Source organism: Varroa jacobsoni, unplaced genomic scaffold (assembly GCF_002532875.2).
Source record: "Varroa jacobsoni isolate VJ856 unplaced genomic scaffold, vjacob_1.0 scaffold_1030, whole genome shotgun sequence".
NCBI lineage: Eukaryota > Metazoa > Arthropoda > Arachnida > Mesostigmata > Varroidae > Varroa > Varroa jacobsoni.
Window position 1 is genome coordinate 114621 of NW_019213932.1, and position 13945 is coordinate 128565.

General features: G+C 42.2%; 1 protein-coding gene across 3 annotated transcripts in view; it reads left to right on the top strand.

The window, feature by feature from the left end:
* Nucleotides 1-3062: 3062 nt before the first annotated feature.
* TBC1D16 (TBC1 domain family member 16) overlaps nucleotides 3063-13945 on the top strand; it is a 79130-nt gene continuing 68247 nt past the window's right edge. The window contains exons 1-2 of one of the 3 annotated variants that reach the window (XM_022842978.2): nucleotides 3063-4213; nucleotides 4719-4888. The gene's annotated coding sequence lies outside the window, so the exon portion shown is untranslated. Of the gene's footprint in view, nucleotides 4214-4718; nucleotides 4889-11751; nucleotides 11935-13945 lie in introns of those variants that run through there. The other 2 variants (XM_022842980.2, XM_022842979.2) reach the window with 2 other exon arrangements.

Below are 13945 nucleotides of genomic sequence, written 5' to 3' on the forward strand. Positions count from 1 at the left end.
TATTCATGGACAGGCATTGCCAGAGGCGCGTCATTCGTTCTCGCGGCTTGTTATGGGGACAAAAGGATATACATCAACAGGACGCGGAGGGAGTAGTCCAAGGATAATGTTGGAAGATGTGAAGCTAAGAGGAAGGGTACAATACGAAGGGGAGGGAACTCACTAGTGGAAAGCGCGTGCATTAGAGGATACCATTTCTGTGGAAAGGGAAACAGAGCCGCACTGCGGAAAACCACTCGGTCCAACTCTTGTCCCATAGAGGCCATAACAACAGACAACAGCAACACCGCTGTCGCTCTAGCAACGAGAGCTAAGCACCGGGAGAGTTAGCCAACCAGCCAGCTACCGGCGATCTTCAAGCGGCGTAGCGACATTTGAGAAATCGCCGAATCTAGCATTTCAGATATGAACCCATCGTTACCGCCGGCGTGAGTGTAAATATATGCTCTATAGCCGTACCGTACATGGTTACTATACTGTGTTCATAAAATTACCGCTAATCAATACACCTGCAGCTAAGGCAGCGTTGTGAAAAAAAAAAAAAAAAAATAACAATGGATTACCGAAACTTTGCTCTTGTTGATTTGAACACTCGAGCAGCTGATATCTTCCGTTGGAAAGGTCATGCCTCGCGATGTCGCCGTGACACCCAATCTGCTAGCAGAAGATTGGAGCTTATTACTGGTTAGCTGGCGGGCAAGTTGGCGAAAACGACGGACCAGGGTCCAAAGCAGCTGATAAATAGATAGTGACGGTATCAGTACTCTAATCAAAAGGGCGCATAGAATTTAGCTTTTGATTAAATCAGCGGAAAATTGATTGATTTTTAAATCGTGTAATCGACAGTCAGTCAACAGATTGAAATTGTGGACTTTCGATCGTGAAGGTGGTAGTACGATTTCATGCGAAACCGGCTAGGGTAGGCGTAAAACGGGGTTGCAATTTATCGTCTACGGGACGAGCGACATGACCGGACCTCGAGTAAGTGTTTGGTATAGAAAAAAAACTCTTTATTTGTACATCAAATTGAGTTGTTTTGCAGATAGACCGGCTTAATAATCACATTGCTATCTGATGCGCGATTTACAGTTTCTGTGTATTCTAAAGATTAGTAGTTGGTAATGCCTACGCCGAACTATATATATATATATATATATATATAATTTTTGAGCGCGATAATATTGATGTTGTAACGCACGGTACCATATAATACGCTTATAGAGATTGTTATTGCAAGCTTTCCATATGCATGAAAAGGGAACCAACTCTTATTAGATCAAAAATATTTCGAGAATAATTCAAAGCCGTCTACGAGTATACACGACGCCGAAATCATTATCAAAACAAGCCTAACTTCCCTGAGGAGATGCCCAGTTAACAGATTCGTAGGGAAAATATGGCAGCAAACCCTGTAACTTTTTTTAGCCCTCACAGCAGGGACGGGGTGAAACGAGTGATTTTATTTTTACCAGCCACCAGAATCACCTAACACCGGGTTCACAGGAAGAAATCACGGATCGATCGAAATTAGCATCTCTAATTACAACGAAGAAGGTCGACTACTCGGAAGTGGCTATTTCTAGCTAATTCGCTTGCTGCCCTATAGATATTCAGGTGTTATATGTAAACGTAACAAAATATTTTCCAGTTACGTTATGGACCTTTGTTCTAACCACAAATCATGCATAGGGAGGCCTACATCTTGGTAAATTTAACACGTTTCTAACAAAATGCATTTTGCTAAATCCGTATTTACCCTCGTAAGTATTCTTTAGCATTATTTTCATCTTAATGCGATTACTTGAATTATTAAAGGGTCTTATTCGAATTTATGCATCGTCGCAAAGTAATATAGATCGAACCAAGCGATTGCTGCCAATGTAAGTAAGTATCTCTTGCAGAGGATCAACACGCTCCCGAATTCCCTTTACCGCGACGTTCAACAAGTGCCAGCTAGAGTTTTGTTGTACCGCTAAGAGCCTTTCGCGCGCTTCCAAACTTCCGTCCGAGTCTGGCTTTACCACGAAGGTAGCGGCAGCGGCGCAAACGCGGCATGTGGCCTTTTTTGTCCAGTTTCCGCTCTTCGTCGCTTCCGCGGGTTAAACGCAACGCCCCAATGATTCCATGAGTCCAGTTTTCGACTAGACTCAATTGTGCTTTGGGGAAGAAAAAAGAAAGGGTAAAGCTTGTCGAACGGAGTAGAGTACGGTCGTGAGCACTGTAATACCAGCAGCAGCCGCCGTTGGCTGTTTGGAGCATTGTCCAATACGGAACAACAGGACAGATACGGCAGCTCGCCAGGGAACCCAGCTAACTAGATCCAATATGTTGTATAAGTTCTCAAAATCAAATTTTCTGGTACCGGGTAGTGTTGTTTGGCTTGGTTTTGTACGGGATTGGGCTGATTCAAGCCTGAGCTAGTATTGTCGGCCTTTGACCTTACTAAACACGAAACAGCAATGCGCAATGGCCGGAGCGGCAGGTTGGACGCTGTCAAGACCCATCTACATCAAACTCAACTTACGCCAATCATTAAGAATATAACCCAATAATAACACTAGCTTTCGTCTTCACCTTCACAGGTCGACAGCAACGCAAACAACATGAACGCTTGTAGGATTGTTCGCCCAAGGCAAGAGCCATTCTGTCTAGTAAGGCTAGATAAATATTTCAACTTTCAGTTCCGGGGCCGCTGCCTTAACCGAGCATTATGTCATACGGCTGGTAGTCCATTTCAAGACGAAGCGAGCCGTGTATCTACGCCCGATTTGAACCTAGAACATCTCAATGTTCGCACTGCACCGCGGCGAAGGCTACGTGTTAGTGCTAATTTTAATTAACCATTAGAAACGGAATGAACTATACCGCTCACGTTGGCCCTTACCCGTTACCTATGTTGAGACTAGAGAAACGCTAAGTCGTTTCCGTTTGCCTGCCAGGAAAGTAAGCCCGTATATGATTACAACCATATGAAGGAGAAAAGAGCCAAGACGCCCATGTGATCTTCGATGTGGGCACCAATTGCTCCGCACAGATTAACGTGAACAGTTTACCATGTGCTCCGTGCTTCGTGTGTGTGACTGTGTAGACTCTGTTGAGTTCCTCAGATCCTATACTAAATAGCTATGCAGTGACGGTATGTGCAGACCTATCCGGTTATCACCACCATTGAGGGTAACGCTGGCATGGAGAAAGTAAGCAGCATTGGCAGCGTTTACCGAAGGTCCTGACGGCTGAGGGCTGTAGAGGCGGAGGGCACGGAAAGCTTTACGGCGAGTCGACCATACAGAAAGGAGCCACAAGGAAGGACATCGCCGCCTGCTGCTAGCAGCTGTCTGGCTAGTTAACTATAGGCAACGAAAGTAACAACGGTTCTGTCTGTGGGTCCATGTGTGTGTCTGTGTGAACGTGCGGCCTAGCTGAAACGGCCACCAAGGAGGCGTGCTCCGGACGCCGCCATATGGCCGCGGCTGTCGATATTTTACTGCCAGCTTTAGTGTTATAGTAACGTGTAAAGAACATCAACGGCGACAGTGGGACGCCGTCTGATGCTTCGTTGTTTTATTCGGTTTCGTGCGTCACGTTGAATCGATGGTTCGTATTAGACAACTCCGGCCCAAGAGTGCACATCGATAGTCATTGTCGTAGGCGATATTATTGAGGATTAGCTGGTAACGTGAGTGAACGACGAGAATTACCGACCAGCTGACAGACGTTGTAGATGCGGTGAACTCGCGACGTAGAATCTACCTGTATATTGGTCTATTCTTACCTTACGAAGACGACAGAGTTCTTATTTCATAGTGACTTCAGTAGTTGCTTGGTGTAACTTCTGTTCGTCTGAAGTATGCGCTGTTCGGGTACAAGAAAAAAGGCAGGAAAACTGTGTAGTCAGATTGTCGTTAGAGCAAGGTGATAATGAAATGTTGTCTATTACTAGTAGCCAAACACATGAGTTCCACTGATTGACGGCTATCGTTTACGGTGAGTGGCGCCATGGAAGGTCGAGAAACAATCTAACGTGGAAGAGTCCTCGTGAAGAAAACAAACGGCTGGAAAAACGTTTTTCGTAACGAATACACAACGAATTGCGTCATGGCGTCAGAATACATAGTGGCTTGAGAGTGATACTACACCCAAAGGTTTTGGCGTCAGCATTAGAGAACGCTCAAGAGGCCCTGAGCCTGGAAGACGTTTACAACGCATAAAGGCGGTAAACAATTTCTTAACTGTAGCAATGAATATTTCTACAAAAGAGCAAACAATAATATGTTAAAAGTCTAACAAACAAGTAAAAATCTATACAATAAGTAACAATCGAGTTCGTACGATGTTCATCCGTCTGTACGAAACTGATTGGTATCTTTCTTAAATCATTACCTAATCATCGTACAATCATTTGAATTAACGTTGAAACAGCTATTAGGGCAGGATCTAGCTTAATTTTGCTGCATTTTTTCAAGGATACGGACGTCCTAGCTGTTAATGCTGATGAATTTACATTTACAAGCGAATCAAGCCCTTTCTCAGGCTTCTCTACAGGTTCTAGCCAAAATAAATAAGTTAAAGCTTCTAGATCAGTGACAATTTTTTTTTCGAACCGCAACTGTCTCGCTGCTAACTCTTGTAAAGGCGCTGAATATTTTATGCTTTCAAAATATCCTAAACGAAACCCAAACTGTTACTATCTACTGTTGCTTTATCACGCCTGTCCACAGAACTCAACAACATCAACTAGGAACAACCCGACCAAACGAGCAGGAAAACAAGTTATTTCATCAAACAACGTATTTTACGTTGGTCGTCACGCAACGGAGCTGTTGCGGCCGCGTTGTCAATTTTGTCGTGCCGTGCAAATAATTCCATTCACCATAGATTTCTTATTACGGTAAGGGACCTCTATTTTTGTTCTTATGATAGCGAAATAAACAAGTTAGGAGCGGATGCGGTTGATTGGTAAAAAAAACGACAAAATTTTCATCTCTTTTCGCCTGAGTAGTCTCCGTTCTCACACCTATGCCCAGCCCAACCCAGCAGTGACCGGCGGCTGTATTATGGCTATACGGCCCTGTATCTCTTCTAGCTTAACTATGAACAATGGAAAACCTATTTAACGCGCATAGCAGTAGTTATCATTCGTGTTTTTTTTTCATTAAGGGTTAGTGAACTGCTCTGAGTTTATTGCGTGTATGTGTGCCGGTATTTATTTTCAATTAATTATTTAAGAAGTGTTCTGCCTTAGCGCAGCCATATCTAGAGGCCGTATAACAAACGAGTGCAATCAAGCTAACAGTTACAAAGGTCATCGTCACAGTGACTCTATGTAACACCGCTCTATAGTGGAACAAGGGTTCCGTGTCATCCTTTGTTGAATTAGTTCGTTTTTACGTGCTGTGGGTGCGCCGAAGAAACCTCCAAAACTGATCAAGCTTGGTCCGTGAAATCCATCACTGATCGCTTTACGACCAGGTTCATCAGTTCGCCAAGCTAAGTTTGCAATCTACTTTTATTCATAGTAGCAGTTGCAATTGCCAAGTTAAATAGAAAGAGTTTATGGGTAAATACTTGCGTAGAACTTCTGAACCTTTCCCCAATAACAATCGCAAGGAGGGAGCAAACAAAAAGTAACTGCGACGCGGACCACAATACTCATGCCAAAAACAACGGACAACAAAACCACGTCCTACAATAGTATACGCACTGTTTATATGAACTTTACTACTAAGTAGTAACCTTTTATAACCTATATAGCACAGTTACAAGGTCTTAAGACGGCGTTTCACCACAGGTCACCTCATGCAGATTCCCGCAAAAAAAGCGTCATAAGAACCTTAGGAACCGGAAAATGTAAAATAGCACTTTCGTAGGTGAACGAAAGGAAAAGACATTTTTAAGCCTATATATTTGTAGTCATTTAGTTTGAACTTGTACAATGAAAAGAGCCGTTCGAGTCAATCCTGCTTTCACTTCTTTTCCGTCAATATCGAAGCCGATCGGTCATCATCGATCAACATCGAAGAACCACGTTGCTTTCATGTAATTGCCACATACATAGTCTGTTATTATTATTATGATGCCTGAGAGCTTGAGTTTACTTATCTGCATTACCTATGCACACGACGAATTTTACCGTGGTTATAATGGTCACAGTAGTAATTGCGTGATCGATATCCGTCGTTCTATTTTTTTTGCTTTATTTTTGTTTTTGAAAAATTTGCCATTGTGACCACCTATAAATAAGACCAACGATTTCTGCTCCTACTACTGGTACTGCTTACGACTCAGCTGATGATTCACTCTAGGGTACACTTAATGATTCGAAAGAAGTTCAGTGTCGCTCACACGTTTCATGCCACGGATATCCTAGTGAAGAGCAAACGTGGGAGGTTGCGGCGACGGCACGGCTGCCGGGGTATGATTGGGGCAACTAAGGAATCGAAGCTGTCCCTTTTTCGACGAGCTATCATAGCATTGCTAGGGAGAGAAGGAACGTGAACTGGGCTTGTTGTCGTTGAAGATATTTTTTGATACTGTCTCTTTCCTAGACGTAATTAGGTTGAATAGGAAAATTGGGATGTGCTACCTACGCGCGGCAGCATGAAACGAGAATCGGCTTTTAGGCTTACAGATAGAACGAGAAGTTCCGGCCGTGTGAATTAAAAAACGATAGATTTATATAGTTTATGGCTTGCGCAGCAACGAGATATTAGGATGACGAGCAGGTAGTGTCGTAGGGTTAGAGCGTAGGGAAAAAAAAGCGTGGCGGGCGGTTAGAAAGATCCTGGGATAATTTGTACCGTTTCGTTTGAAATCGATGTTAGAGTATCGTCGCGCATAAGGCTGACGTCGTATGGGCGAGTACTATTGGAGTCCTGTTGTGCAACCTGCTAAACGTATCATTTTTCTGATTTAACATTTTTACATTAAGGCCTTTTTTGTGAAATGGCTAGAACATAAAAATCTGATGGAGTATGATTATTGCACACAAATTTAAGGTCGCTGTTGGATGTAATGGTAATAAAATAATGTCGTAATAGGCCGCTTTTCTCTGTCTGAACTACAGCGTCCCGCATATAAATTGCGTGATAAACTTGCTTCACGATATTTGGGTATGATAACTGAGTCCGTTCATAAGTTCCTCATTTTTACTAATATTAATATTCCAACATCGCGTTCAATTTATAGATCCAATGCTCATAAATGTTCATTGCATCGTTGCAACTAAGAAACATAAATTTATTTATACTGATCCTGTATGGGTAGACTGAAATCTATATCGACGATTACCAATGCTGCTACTACATAATACTAATAAAATCGAAAAGTCGATGCTCCTTGTTTTAGGAGGTGGAAACATGCGCGAGTTTTTTCAACTAGTAATATTTACAAAAATACGTTTGGTAACTTGGAAGTTGAAAGGCATAGGAAACGTTTCGATTAAGCAATGCTATAGAAGCTTGAATACGGACAACTCCATCGTTGAACGCAGGTATCGGTTTTTGATGTCTAGAAGTAACAGCCTTAACATACACAAGCCTAGATAAGCATTGTTTTTGGTATCAAGATATTTTACTGGTTATGGAGATCTACCGCTTTCGACCAGTCAAATAGAGCCATATAGAGCTTCTGTATATCGTCGGGCTTTATCTGTGTCCCTATGCTTTTTAGTTATAATCGTACTTCCGCTGGAGGAAACTGCCACAAAAAGGAAGCTGCTAACAAAGTGAGCAACTAGCTCTCGTACTCCTGACTAGGATCGCCGTTGCAACTCCATGCTCTGAATGCAGTTTCGCATTATCGCCGTCATGCATGGGTCCTGGGCCTATGTTTGGAGCACTGCATTCTTAAGTTGTGAGATTATCGTGATCTCCTGTTTGGACCTGGTCTGCCCTTTGACACGATGTCACACGTTTTCTATCGACGACGAGTCGAAAATTTTTCCTAACTACGGCAAAACTTCAACACCGTTATCGATAAATACCTTCTTCCTTAATAAACTTCACCATATGAGATAGGGATTCATCATGCACGAGCGCACGTCTGCCAGCCGAAAACCATTCTCGTATTTCGAGCAGTATTTCACCCTAGGTTACCTCCTGCTGGCCCCGCTTGCTCGGATGTTCGATACGTTAAATTGCGCAGGACTTGTGAAATATTTTGCTGACAGAAAGTATTGAGCGTTATTATCCATAATCCAGAAACGCGATTCATCTGAAAAACAAGTCCCTTCTTAGTCTTGAGCTGACCAACTTTGGAACTATCTAGAGCATTTGAGACGCGCGTAGTCCTGATCACAGTTCAAGCTCTCCTTTTCCGCTAGGTAACTAAAACCGTTGATTTCGAGACGGAAATTAAAGAACGGTTATTAACACAGTAAGCTCGAATTTTGCTACGTTGTAACACAATTGAGAGATCGTTAAAAACCGGTCAAAAATTGGTAGGAATGGCCCTCTCTCTCTCTCTCTGCGTACTGCATGTTTGTAAATTCCAAGGGGCAGAGAAAGCCTGTCAACTGCACACTTCCGATTCACTCCAGAGTTTCTGTTCGTGAGTGTTTCCTATTCTTGGAATCCGCTGTTCCTCAGTGCGATCATTTCCTACTTCCACTATAAGTTCTGTCCATGCATAGTCAGTCACAAAAAGGCTGAAATCAATAAGATTCACTTTAAAATAACCTGCATTCGTAACAAGCATCGAATAGGTAGCAATGGCGGCAGTTGAGGTACTATATCTGGAATCACTTACCTCTAAGAGCAAACTACTTGTGTGTAACGGCTCGAATATTTATACGTAGTATAATAAGCAGCCATTGTAGCAGGCGCGTCGATAAGCGCCGCTTCCATTATGCAGCAGCAGCAGCTTGAATATGCTTCCGACATGTTAGTACATAGCGTATCGTTAGACAGCAGAGAGAGGCAGGGCTATAGGTAGGCAGGCAGGCTTCGCTGAAAGATTATGCAGGTAGTTGGCGCATGAAATTGTTTTCAACTAAACTCGACCGTGTACGAAATTTCCAGATGGCCATTTGATTAACTAATTGTGGGGAACATGACGATACGCGGTACTTCGAATTATCGGGGCAATACGTTAGCAGATTTTCCGGCTCTGCTACATTAAATGTCTACCTAATACCTTCGATTTTTTCGATATAATGCAGGCACAGTAGTAATTGTGATTTCTAGTAAGCGATTTCGAGTCGAATAGACACTTCCCTTTAGAAAGTACCTGCTCGATTATCAAAGTAGCTCAACACTAAGTTATAGTTTCGTTCCTAGGAGGACGACAATGTAAACAGAAACCTTTATGCGTTACCTTGTGCCGATGAGTCCAAATCAACCGGTATTTATAAGATAAATACGGGAAAATGTCTGTCTAGCAGGATGTTTGCTTACGTAAGTCCTATTGTCTCCAAGGTGTATAGGATACTGTATAGATGGAACATCACGTTAACCTATGCGGAGTAAACAGAAGACCTACGGAAGGCGGCACAGAAAAGATTAAAAATAGCTGGAATTACCCATTCTCGTTAGGATGGTTGGTGCTATCGGTGTCCTGCAAACGGTATATAATATAGTTACATATATACAACATTATCAGAGTGGTGTTCGTGGTAATCACGTCGAGTTATCCAGACGAATGTCATACACATGACACGCTTGTCTCCAACAAACAATAAACGGCAACATAGAATAGAACAGAATGAATATTTGATAGCAAACCTAAGGAGGAATATTAAGTACATACGCAGGGAATGCTGCTTAGTCGGGCCAATCAATCCAAAAGCTGTGTAACTTCGGAGTCTCTGATAAACTAATGGAGCACCGAAGATCACCCATAATTAACGACCTATAGATCTAGATCACGATAAAAATGGCCAGCGGTGCTCGGAAAAGTTACAGAAACTGCACAATGAAAAAATGGGATAATTTATTAAGCGTAACTTCTAACAGGCAATGCATTGTTTGCAACCCTAAAGACTTATAAAATGACGGTAAATAATTTGGCTATTATTGTCAGTATTACTATTATGACTGTTGATATACATCGAGAATTTTTTTATAAAGTGGTAAAGATTCTTCCCATGATTATTTGAAATCTACTGTTAATGCTAATAACATTAAATGATGAAGATACCTAATGATTGTGGGAGGTCATTTCACACAGTTTCCCTTCCTAGAAATGAAGGCCATTCTGGTAGAGATTTGGACATTTGGAGTTATTTGGAGTTGGAAAGATTAAGCTAATAGCTTAATCTTTGCTCAAAGTGCGCTTTGAGCAGGAATAAACTACATAAAGTTTGACTTTATATAGCTCAATGCGCGTATACTGATATCACACCTAGAAATCGCGGAAGAAGCGCGGTTTTTCGCGAGGCTTCTTATCGTAGAGTTTACATTGTGTGTTGTCTAAATAATGATTTAATCAACAAATCGTTAAGGGATTTTCGATTATCTCAAAACACTCATTTCCTGACCCCTCTCTATACTTTCCACCCACTTCTTCATATATTCTAACAATTGCCTCCAAGTGAACCGCTTCGCTTCCTTTGTTTAAGCTGCAGCCCCACCGCGATAGACATCCGCCGTTCTTCACTGGCTACATTGTCATCCACCCCAACATTCCAAACGAATAAATAAAGAAACAATAGTAATAGCCTTGAATTATCAAATTTTCTGCAGCTAGTGTTGGACTCTCCGGCGGGATTGTTCTCCTTCAGGACGCTGAACCACTATTTATCTGGTCGTCCATATTTGCTTCCGTGTTATCACATTTTTTTAATCAACTATGTCCAGATCTTTTACCAAGTATTTCCCTTTTATTAAATATCGCTAGTATTGTTATTACCATCAAAGAAATGTCACATTGGTACAGTTAGTACAAGCAATACAGTTATTGTTTGTAGAAGATGAATAGAAGAGTGAGAACAAAGTATAGCCCCGATATAGGCTCCGTTATCCATTGTAGCGGCTGCGAAATTATCTACTAAATCTAGAAATGTATGACGTGGTCGAGCGTCGAGACCAGAGACGAGTCGGAAGAAGCCAATCGCTTGAAGCACCACGTAGGTAAGACAGTGGCATCGAACGTAAAACACCAGGCATCTATTTTGTACGCTACGTTATCCCGTGAGTTGTTGTTTCTCCACGATGAAACACTGGCCAATAACTCAGCTATCTGACCCGAGTGGAGCCAAGCCCCTATTGACAGCCGCGTGTTTATTTACTTGCAAGAGTCTGAATATATCTGTACACCCAACAGAATGGGTCGTCGTTATCGATATATATATATATATATATATATAGTTATCGTTCTGTTGGACATATTCCATGCTTTGGTACTGCAAAATGACGATGGTCAGCCGGGAATTTTATGTTCGCGGTTATAGTACAACCGCGCTGATGACGTCAAGTAAAATAATTAAAACAAGCATAATATATGTATATGCCACAATAGTAGATACTTATTTACGAGCGGTGGCGCTCGATTTCTCTGGGCTCTGTAGTAACAGGCAGATGCTGTCTGTTGGAAGATAGAAGGCCAAAAGGCCATGACGGATTCAGTCGGCGCTTGGAGAAGCCAACGGGAATAGAGCCTACTGTACACACCTAGCGTTAGTGTCCTAAACAGAAATATACCTTTTTCTGTTTAGCGAATGCTGTTGCCTCTAGTTAGCCTTCGCTGTCGACGGTGGACCAATGAGGATGACAACTGGGTCGTCGGATGACTCAGGCCTTCTGTAAGCAGACAAGCAAACAGGTGGATAGCCACGGCTTCGTTAACTTAGTGACCAATGACACTTACCCAAGATCCACTCTCCAGAGCGCCTGTATATTCGTTACAACTGTAGGCTAAGGCGGGCAAGAACAGTTCAAGGTATTGAGTCAACCTTCACTCCGCAAGATGACACGGTGATATACAATCGTGCCCAGGTCGGTAAGTTATCAGGGTCGCGTAGTGGCTGCCATTTCGGTACACCTATTGCTTTAGACAAATACCTGGGCTTTTGTGGAACTGAATGCTATATGTCCTGTCTAAATGTGATATGTATACACGGTGTTTACTTCGTACAAAGTAAACACTGCGTTAGGATTTTTCACGACTAGAAGCGTGAACGAAGCGACAAAGGTGTCCTTACTGTGTTCTTTTGATGAGCTATTTACATGTGCGAAATGTTCAAGTACCACTTTCCTTCAAGCAATTTTCTGTTGTAATCGAGGTAGGCTGTTGTTATTATTTTTTTTTTATATTAATATTATCATTATGTGTATGATCACTGCTATTACGTTCGGACATACGCCTGTACCAAGTACCATCACGGATCATCAAGGATACCAAATCTTAATGTTTCTTACGTTAAATCATTATCGGTATGAGGTCTAAGGTATTCTACCGGCGCGCCCGAATCCAGCCAGCCAATACGATTGATTGGCTTTAATGAAATTTGTTTGCAACGTGCGTTAAGCCCGTTCAAGAAGCCTGAACGATAACAAACGTTCCGGCCATCTTTTCGAGCTGATCGAAGATTCATAACTTCGCTCAATGCCATGACCGCCTTGTTGCCTCCGAAACCATTGAGACCCTATTATTCTACAAGGACTAATGCCTGCCATTCTAGACGCCCACAGTTATTGTTGATAACAGAATAGCCATGTACCTTGTTTGGCTCCTCGGAAGCCTTTAATTCATATATCAGAACAGAATATTTCATTGAATAATGCCATCACAAACCAGGCGCATTATTTGTGTGTCTTGGATGTAAACACTGTTTTCGTTACTTGACCTGCCGATTTGCCCCTACTCCATATTTATGTGTTTGCCCGCCTTGAGAGATTATAGTCCCTTATAGACGATTTGCTCATTAGGATTATTATATTTTTGGGAGCTGGTAACGTGCACATTTAATTAACGTAAGCGCCTGCATTTTTTTTTCTAGTGAAGTAGGGAACATGAGACACTGGGGGGTCGTCTGCTGTCATAGTAAAAGTACGACTTCAGACTGGAACGGAATTATTGATAATTAACAATTATGTACTTATTTTTATTAACATTATCTGTAGTAGTATTATCCCCGTGATAGCATCATTGTGAAATGTTTGTTCGTAAAATCTCAAGACACGTAAAGTAGTTTTCGTTCGAGGCTGGGCAAATACTGCCGGTAAGGTCCAGTCATCTGGTTTATTTCGTCCCGGGTTTTGACGAAAATCTGCCATTATAATTTATGTCAGCCATCAGCTGAGGAAAACCGCTTACGCCGAGGTTGCTTCTGGTAAGAACTGTTTTCCCTAACCCGTAGTGAGGTTTCAGCACTATCAGAACGGAAGTCTGTTCTGGCCATAAGCTATGTAACTGAATCCAACAGTCACTCTAATCATAAACAACTATAACACCTAGGTTCTTTTTCCGTTTGTTGCCTAATCTCAGTACGGCAGTAGAATTTACCCCGTCAAGTGTAATATATCGCGCATCTGTTCGAGTCAAGACAACGAGGACGCTAGCCTACTTAGACAGTAATGGAGTTTAGCTTCGGGTAACTAGCACAATAACACTGGACGTTAACTGGTCAACAAGCGGCGACCAACGATCGTGCACACAAGAAGAAGCTTGCGATGTGGAAAAGTCAGACAAAATAAAAACACTAAAACGAGGAGGAGTAAAGCAAAATCGAGACGGAGAGTCCTGGAAACGCACATTGTCGATCTTCTATGGTCATAAGCAATTGACCACTGTTTAGAGAAAACACCTTAGGCTACCACACTCCACGGCTGATTTTATTATTGCCTTTAACATTGCTCAGCCATCGTTCGTTCCGTTAGTTATATTTATGAGGTTGTACGGGCGAAAGAACGAAAGGAGGCTCTGGAGGTCTAGTCACTGCTTTGGGACCAAAGGTAAACGCGTCGAGATCAGATTCGCTTAGTGTCTTTAGCCCAAAGCACACAAATGA